This window comes from Marmota marmota, unplaced genomic scaffold (genome assembly GCF_001458135.2).
Source record: "Marmota marmota marmota unplaced genomic scaffold, marMar, whole genome shotgun sequence".
In the NCBI taxonomy this organism is placed as follows: Eukaryota; Metazoa; Chordata; class Mammalia; order Rodentia; family Sciuridae; genus Marmota; species Marmota marmota.
Window position 1 is genome coordinate 2,407,225 of NW_026000207.1, and position 7,041 is coordinate 2,414,265.

Sequence of the window (7,041 nt, forward strand, 5' to 3'; positions counted from 1 at the left end):
CTGAAGGTCTACAGGGGCCCTGACTGGTGCCTCGGGGTGGGGACAGCGGGGAGGGGACTGCTTCAGAGTGGGGTTGTCCTTTACAGAGTTGAAAACTGGAGCAGAGGGATGGCGGCACACACTGTGATGTACTAGATGCCACCATGGTGCCTTTAAGACGTGCAGGTGACTATCGACAACAGTGTGCTGTATGTCTCAGAAAGCCGGGAGGAGGGATCTGGATGTCGTCGCCATGAAGAAACGTGGAGGAGACAGCCGTTCCCTCTGCCTTGAGCACCACTCGGCGTGCGCACGTGCTGGACGGTCACGTGGTCGACGCGCACAACTCCTGTGTTTTTATGTCCGTGAAACATAGATCTAGGGGAAGGTTAACTTGACGTGATGTGAACTTTACCTTGTCTCAGTTGGCTTTGCTACTGTGACCAAAACACGGGACAGGAGCAATCGGGGGTGGGGGAAGTTTATGTGGGGCTGTTCCAGAGGCCTCAGTCCACAGGTGACCGACTCCGTGGCTCTGGGCCCAAGGCGGGGGAGAAGCTCATGGCAGAGGGTGTAGAGGGGGAAAGCCACTCAGGGCGGGGCAACAGGAGACGCCCCATTCACCAGGGACCAAGCACACACCCCAGGACTCACCCCAGTGACCCACCTCCCCGCCACACCCGACCTGCCCCAGTGTCCACCGCTAATCTGCATCGTGGACTATCGCATCAGCCCACATCCACCCCAGCCTCCAGGGACGCGACCCCTGAATGCACGGAGCTCCAGCTCCCACCAGAAGGAACCTCGAGCCAGGGGACCCGGCCCTGGGGGTGACTTCCCAGAGGGTGAGCTCTGCTCCTGGTCGGGTTTGGCCTCAGGCGCTGCCAGAGAGGGACGGGAGGTTCACGTGGCATCTCCACGTTTTATACCCAAACTCAAGCCTGGACCAGAGGCTGGGGGAGAGGAGTCCTAACCAGAGCCATCCAGGCAGGTGACCAGGATGTGGATGACTCGGCCCTCTGGCCACCCGGCCTGTCCTCCACAGTGGCCTCCTCCCTGGGGCCTGGACACAGGCAGCTCTTCCTTCTCTGGTTTCTGGACACCTCGGCCCTCATGGACCCATGAGTCCCTTATGACCCGGGTGCCCTCTCTCTCACCTGTGAGGTCAGCCACGTGCACCATGGGAAAGTAGAAGCTTGCAATTCCACCTTCCATTCACAGATAGGGAGCGCCACCGGGCAGTTCCGTGACAGCCCAGGTTCAGGCGGAGAAGGGCACCCGCAGCCTGAGGACAGGAGAGTGCTTGTGGGCCGAGTTAGGTGGGTCCGGGGAGCCTCCGTCTGGCATGGTGGGGCGTCCAGGGGATGATCTGCACTCCAGGGAGGTTGAGGAGGTGAGCATCAGGGGTCGCTCACTGGGCAGGTTGTGCGGACAGCCCAGTGCACCGTGTGGGGAAATGACAGCCCCTCAGGAGACCCACGTCACGTCCCGAATCCGGTGCTTTCCCAGGCGAGTGGTAGGTGGCCTGAGTCTTCCATGCCGCCTCGCCCGCCTGTCAGGGGCACGCAGGTGGTTTTGACGTCCCACGGCTTCCGCTGGGCAAGTCCGTGGGGGCAGCAGTTTTAGGAGGAAGCATCACTTTGCAGGAAGCCTGAGGGACTAGCACCAGCCAGGCATGGACCTGGAGGTAGGGGGCGTCCAGACAGGAGGAGCCGCAGGGCAGCCACCAACGAGAGCGCAGCAGCGGGGACAGTGGGGGCACTGTCATGGCTCAGTGCTGTGCTGTCTGGCTTTCAGAAAACCAGGAGGGGCCGGGACGTGGGTCAGCGGTGGGGCTCTTGCCTTGGGTGTGTGAGGTCCCACATTGGACCTCCAGCCCCAAACCAAAATCCCAGGAAAGCCGTCATTTGCAGAGGCACGGCTGAACCTAGAGGACACTGCTGAGTGACATGAGCCAGAAAGACAGGAACCCCACACAGGCCCCGTGGGTGGACCCCAGGTGCTGGGCCCACGGCAGCAGAGCACGGCACGTGGCTACCACAGGCTGGTCCCCAAAGGCAGGAGGGCAAGTTCCCTGGGTTCTTGGTAGAGCAGCTAACGCGGCCGCCAACGACGGGTACTGGGTAGCTCTGGGTAGCTCACAGTACCGAGTCCTGCCCACCCGCTAGGTCACTGTGTGGGGCTCCCCTGCTGAGTACCACCTCAGGTCCTTCCAAGGTCACGTGACCTCCTTGCCACAGCATTTGTTTACCCACTGGCCATTTATCAAGGGTGGAACTCCAGTTCTGTTTTGACTGGGTGACTTTCGGGGGAGCCTTGCGCACGGAAGCGCTCACTTTACCACCGACTACATTCCCAGCCCCCAGACATCTTTAGTGTGGACTGGAATTCCCAGCATTGTGCAGAGGAATCTGTGCCTGTAATACTGTGGGGTCGGAAGCTGACCTAGCCAGCTCAGGGCCCCGCGGCCAGTCCTGAGCCCCAGCAGACAGCGGATCCAAGCAGAGCGGAGCAGGGCCACAGGAGCCCGTGCACAGGACCCTGCCCCCTTGCCTGGTCCCGGTTCTCCCCAGACAGAGCGGCTCTTCCCTGCTCTGGCGAGAGCCACCAACACAAAGCTGCCATGAATGCTTTCACCTTTATCCCTCTACACCGTGACACCATACACCGTGACACCAGCGCTCCGCAGCTCGGGGTGAGCGACTGCGCATGCTCGTGTACACCAGAGCAGCCGAGGGCCGCAGGGCCGCCCAGCCCAGCTGCTGCGGGAGGCACCCGATAGCCTGAGGGCCATGACTCTGGGAGGGGGACTCTGGGGCGCAGGGAGGTTCAGAAAAGGAAGTCATCAGCAGAGGGTCTGTGTCTCTGGGGGTCGCGGCGGCTGCCGTCGATGGCCAGCCGCGGGTTGCTCTCTTTGATCTCTCTCAGGAGATTCTGGATGTCTGTGTCGGATTCCTCTATTTTCAACCTGGGGCACGAAGCGGGAGAAAACGCTGGTCACCTGATTCCCAAGTGCCCGAGGGCCTTGTGCTTGAGGGGTCCACAGGCCCTGGCCGCCCTCTCCCAGGGTCTGTGCTGCACAGGAGAGGTCATTAGGCAGTGGCACAGGGTGGACAGCAGCAGTGTGTGCCTGGATGGTGCTGGCACGGTGGGCATGAGATGGCACCAATGGCACATGTGACAACTGATACCACCTCAGTGACCCCTGCCAGCCCTTGTCCTGCCTGGTGGACCCAGGAGCGCCTGTCCCTAGGGACGGACACCTTGGACCAACCGAGGTGACCACCTCTTGTCTGGGCCAGCCCCTCGGCCACCGCACTGGTTTTGCCTCATTTCTAGGATTCACCCTGAGGTAATCCCACTCAACCATGTGAGGGTAGACGTGGGGACAGAGGGACAGGGGTCCCTGAAGGCGTCTGCTGCCAGGTTGCTTGTTGGCAGGGAGGCCCCACCTGGCCAGCACATCGTTGATTCGGGCTGGGGCTCACGATTGGCCGCGGGGTCCCAAGCTGGCTAGGTCAGTGTCTCATCAGCAGCCTGAAGCACTTTGGCTACCGCAGGCCCAGCTAGCACGGGGGTGGACTGAGGTGACCCTCCAGGTCAAGGGTGATTGCGGGAGCTCAGTCACAGTCCGCCTAGAGGACAAAGCCAACTCCCCAGCCAAACCCAGGGCTTGCACACCCGTGGGGCGAGCGAGAAGCAGGTCCAAGACCCGCGGACCTGAAGACCAGGGTGGCCATCAGGATCTTTGGTGTCCAGCACAGAAGGTGTCAGTAGTCCACCTGGGAGTCACTGGAAGGTTGGGTGGCCGATAGAATCTCAGGGCCCAAATCCACACTCTGGAAGGGCAGGGCCTGGTGCTCACGCGGCTCTAGGACTGGAGCCAGGAAGAAGCCCTCACCCGGTCACCGTCCTGGAACTCCAAGACCCAGGAGGGCGCGTCCGGCTGTCCAAAGCAACAGCCCACGCTGCCTTTTGGGGACCTCACAGACATCGGGGACCGTGGGGGGTGACTCATGAGTGTGCTTGGTAGGGGAGGCAGGGCTTATGGCCCCCGGGTCCTGACCACCAGGGACTCCGGGTGGAGGTTCCCGTGAGGTAAGCGTGCAGTCTGCTTCCTCCCCGTTTCACGGCCGTTTCCAGAGCTCCTACCAAGGGGCCTGCCACAAGCAGACTGCAGAGCCAAAGGCAGCTCCCCCCAGCGGGCAAGCTGGCGCCGCCGACGGCGAGGGCACCTTGGAGGCAGCCTCGCTCTGGACAGCTTCCGTCCAGGGCTGACCCAAGGAGGTGATGGCTGGCCTCTGCAGCTTGCCCTCACATAATCCTGGCTTCTTGGCCTCCCACAAGTGCTGGTCTCCTCTCCGACTGGCCAATACAGTGGACGGGTCAACAGGAGGGTCTCTGGTGACCAGTTGCCTAGGCAGGTAGCTGAATATGGGCAAGGGCCCCTATGAGGGAATCCTAAGGCTTCTGTCTCACCTCAAAACCCACCTGGGGGACAGGGCTGGGGCCCATACCTGAGCGTCTGCAGGGGGCAGTTCTGAAGTCTCAAGGCGTCACACAGCATCTTGACTCCATGGAAGCCCAGGGAGTTCTGGCCCAGGTCCAGGGTGACGAGGCTGCGGTTGCAGCTGAGGGCGTAGGAGAGGTCCTGGCAGCTGAAGGGAGGGAGGGAGCAGCCCCACAGCCTGCGGGGACACAGGAGCAAGTGAGACCCTGGACGGTGCTCCTCAGGCCTCCGGTGGGCCTTGGGGATCCGACCCTGGGCATCAAGCATCAGGGCCTGTCCCCTAAGAAGGGAGAGAAGAGTGTGGCACATAGTACACAGGGGGGCTGTGAGGACGGTAGTGGCCGAGTGGCTGGTTGAAGGTGACCTGAGTGGGTGGAGACCTGGAGGAGCTGCTCCCGGGCAGAGAGGCGCTGTGCTGAACCTCTGAACCCCGAGGTTGCATACGATTATCTCAAAACCAAAGGTCAAGGCACCAGACAAGACGGCAGGGAGGATTAGGTACAGGGCAGCTCGGCAGAGCCCAGGCTGCCATCATCCTCGGGTCTTGCTTGGGTTGAGACGGGTGCCCCCTTGGGCCCCGAGACGGGGTAGGAGCTACACCTCAGGTATTCTTTTTGCTTGGGTGGAAAGCAAAGACACCTGACCTGTTTGAGGGCATGTAACCCCCAGGTGCCACCAGTTTGGGGAGGTGTGTGGCCAGACACCAGGAAGAGGGCAACGGGGCTCCAGGGTGGGTTGGACTTGGAAGAGGAGGAAAGAGCAACTGGAGGATTCTGTTCTGAGTGAAATCATCTGTCCAGAGATCCCGTGGGCTCCGAGTGCTCAAAAGTCCTGGTTTAAGACTCCATCTCATTCCCTCAGTGGCCACCCTGCTCCTGCTGGTGTGAGTCTGGCTTTTTAGATGCCCGTCACCGCAGCCGTGCCGACTGAGGGCTCTGTTTGGGATGGGGTCTGGGAGCTCCATGGCTGGCCTGCTTGGTGGCTCGAGCGTCTGCGCAGACACAGGTGCCTGGCTGCTGGGGCAGCGCCCTGCTGAGGCAGCTGGGCCAGTCTTCTCAGCCTCGACCTTGATCTGACACTCGGCTCCCGGGAATAAAGGGGCTCTCGTCAGACAGCCAGGGTTTCCCCAAGCTCCGCTGCACCTGCACCTGTCCACTAACAGTCACTTTAAACAGTGGCCTTGGGAGCCGCACCAAGCTCCTGACCTTGCACACTGCAACTTGGTACCAACCGAGGAGTCAGCTGTGTACCGCTGCCAGCTGTGAACTGCCTAATGACACAATGAACAAAGGCACTCCAGATGCCAGTGACCTGGTGGAAATCAAGCTGGCCGCTTGGCCAGTCTGCCTCTGCATCTCGTCTGTTTTCCTCATAGCTGACGATGGCCAAGGTAGGAAACCACGCAGGTGTCCCCAGCAGAGGAGGTGTTGGCACAGGAGGCAGCGGCCCTGGCATTTGTGGGCACTGGATGAACCAGGAGGACGCTACACGGGACAAAAGGAGAGGCAGGACAGGCCCCGCTCACATGTGGAGACCCCTGTGTATCTGGCCGAGGGGACCCAGCCCTGGCGGGACCTGTAAAGCGGCCCCCAGGGGCACCCACTCGCTGGCCTCTGGGGTGTGTTCACAGGTGCCGACTGGGCAGCAGGGGCTGCTTCTCAATGTCTAGCATCGCGGCTTCCAAGTTCCTCCCGATGACCTTTGGCAGACTAGAGCCCATTCCCCCAACCGTCCTGGTGACTTTTAAGATACTTTTAAGATACCTCTGGATCCCCACGGAGCTGCCCGCTCCGGTGACACCTCCCTCCCCGGCCGGGACGGTGCAGTAAGTAAGGAGGAACTCACCACAGACGCTGCAGGCCGCACTGTGGTGCCTTCAGAGCCTCACAGAGCGCCTTCAGGCCGGGGACCCCAACGTGGTTCAGCCCCAGGTCCAGCTGCGTCAGGCTGGACCCTTGGCGGAGGACCGTGGAGAGGTGGCCACAGCCCTCGCTGGTTATGCTGCAGCACCACAGCCTGGAGGCAGCGAGGAGAATGGACCGTCAGTCCCTGGGGCCACCCGAGCCAGGACACTCCCCCTCGGCCAGCTGGGATGAGGAGACGGGAGGGCAGCCACGGCGTCACCCGGATGGCGCTGACCTCGACCACCACCAGACTAGCCTGCAGGCAGGGTGGCGGGGAGGGCACTCGTTTTAGTGTTCGGAGGCTTACTGTGTGGACAGGGTCTTGGCACGTCACCTCTGTCCCGCAGACTAAGGGCTTTGATAGGCGAGTAGATTTCAGATTCCACCTAGAGCGTGTCCTAGGTGGGAACTCCAGGAGAAGCCAACACGGGGTGTGTGTGTGTGGGTGGGTGAGACTGTGTGTGTGAGAGACACTGTGTGTGGGTGTGAGAGGGTGACCGAGTGTGACTGTGTGTGGAGTGTGAGTGTATGACTGTGGGGTGGGTGCCCAACAGGCCCTGCATGTGTAAGCCTGTGCTCCTCCCAAGTCACGTCCCCAGAGCCGAGAGAGCAGTTTCTCTGTCGGAGGTGACTTCCCGGACCGCAGAG